Here is a 2,339-nt window from a genome sequence, read left to right as displayed (position 1 = left end):
GATTTACTGTGTGTGATCGCGATCACATCTCTGTAAGAATAAACTCTCTAAACCATTTATTTATTTATTTATTTATTTATTTATTTATTTATTTATTGTAAAGATAGTTCTACACTCTAGAGAGAGAGAGAGAGAGAGAGAGAGAGAGAGAGAGAGAGAGTGTGTGTGTGTGTGTGTAATAGTTAAATGGTTACCTTTCCCGCCTCCGAGAGAGAGAGAGAGAGAGAGAGAGAGAGAGTATGTGTGTGTGTGTGTGTGTAATAGTTAAGTGGTTACCTTTCCCGCCTCCGAGAGAGAGAGAGAGAGAGAGAGAGAGAGAGAGTGTGTGTGTGTGTGTGTGTGTGTGTGTAATAGTTAAGTGGTTACCTTTCCCGCCTCCGATATGGAACCAAGATGTACTAGAGTATCCAATAACATGCAAAAACTACAGTTTTTTCCCCCTTGGTAATTGCACAAGGCTAATAGTTGAATTACATGTCCCGAAATGTAATGATTTTCGAATATCACAAAGTGAATGGTATGATTTTGTCAGTGCTGAGACAGATTTGTTGCTTTTTTTTTCATGATATGATTAATAATTATGTTGTTTTTTTGTATTGATATGAAATGTTTGTGTTATTTTTATGTTTGAAATAAATATCGAAGTTGCATTTTTCCTGATTAAAACCAAGTTGGAGAGAGAGAGAGAGAGAGAGAGAGAGAGAGAGAGAGAGAGAGAGCACTCTTATATACTTGGTGTTTTTTACATGTGTTTTCGTTAGTACTCCATTCTATTCATCGACTGAATAAGTGCCAAAGCACTGGGTAACCTTTGTCGTTATTACATTGTTTTTCTTTTATCTTAAAACTAACACAATTGAACACGTTTCATACCATAATATGTGATTGAGATTATTTTATTGATTTCATTACCTAGAAATCTACGTTGATATACTCTTACAAAATTAGTCGAATATTTTAATTAATGTATTATAAATTACATACGTACAACAGATATCTTTGTTTACCTTAAGTATTTGTTAATCCCTTCTTCCTGGCTAGTACAATGGTAATGCGTTCGTCTAGCATTAGTATGGCAGCAGATCGATCCCAGCCATGAGTTTAAGCTGTTTACTGAGGGGGACCACTGCTTTGGTTGGGCACCACAGTGCAGGATTGGGCTTGCCCAAGGCTGACGTTCTGGTGAGCATCTCTTCTGATGAATCTGGTACTGTAACCCGACACCTTCACCTTCTAAAATGAAGAAAAGGATATTAAGTTTAATCGAAGTTGATTATCTAAAGTATAGTTTTCTGTATATACTTTCCAATGTATTGTAGATAAGGGAAAACGGTAGGCTACACTTTATGGTCATTCTTTGAAGGCTAACACACATACACAAACATGTGTATATATATACATACATATATATATATATATATATATGTATATGTATGTATGTACATACATACACACACATATATATATATGTATATATATATATATATATATACACACATATAAAAATATAGCTCAGTCGGTAGAGTCTTCGCAGGCATGGTTTCCGGTCGAACAGGTGGGGGTTCGAATCTCCACCCGGCCAGAAGCTGTTACCATAAAATGAATTCCAAGTGGATATATATTCCCAAGATAGAATTCGGTATTAAATGCCATTTGTGGGTGATATTTATATATATATATATATATATATAAATATATATATATATATATATATATATGTATATATATATATATATATATATACATACATACCAGAAAATATATAATTCATAATAAAAACACATGTTCCTTTCATATTATTGTTTCACGTCATAAACATAAAATGAAGATTATAATCCAATGTTTTTGAGTTGTAAGACAAGATGGAGGTTATCAGCAATAAAGTTTTCTATAATAAGACTAGAAAGAACTTAATGGTGACAGAGTTCAATACAACAACACCAGAAAGGAGTTGATGTTGACAGTTAAAGATCAATAGAAAATAAATTTAATTTAGCTGGCAGTCCTCGGAAGAACTTAGTCACGGTTGTTCATAAGAAAAAGCCAGAAAGTTGGTGGTGAGAGTGTTTAAAGGTTTAAAGGCCACTCATGAATGGCAGAGGCAAGGGGCAGTGACATTGCCCTATCAAGCAGGACAATGACCTAGAGACTGACCATATATACGATCAGCGCTAAAGACCAAACTCCACCCAAGCTAGGACTAAGGAGGGTCAGGTGATGGCTACTGATGACTCAGCAGATAGACCAATTAGCCACCCCCCCCCCCCATCCTTCCTTAGCTCACAAGGATGTTGAGGTTGCAGCGACCAAAGAAACCAACGAGTTTGAGCGGGACTCGG

Source organism: Palaemon carinicauda, chromosome 12, assembly GCF_036898095.1.
Source record: "Palaemon carinicauda isolate YSFRI2023 chromosome 12, ASM3689809v2, whole genome shotgun sequence".
In the NCBI taxonomy this organism is placed as follows: domain Eukaryota; kingdom Metazoa; phylum Arthropoda; class Malacostraca; order Decapoda; family Palaemonidae; genus Palaemon; species Palaemon carinicauda.
Note: the sequence above shows the minus strand (reverse complement) of the source record.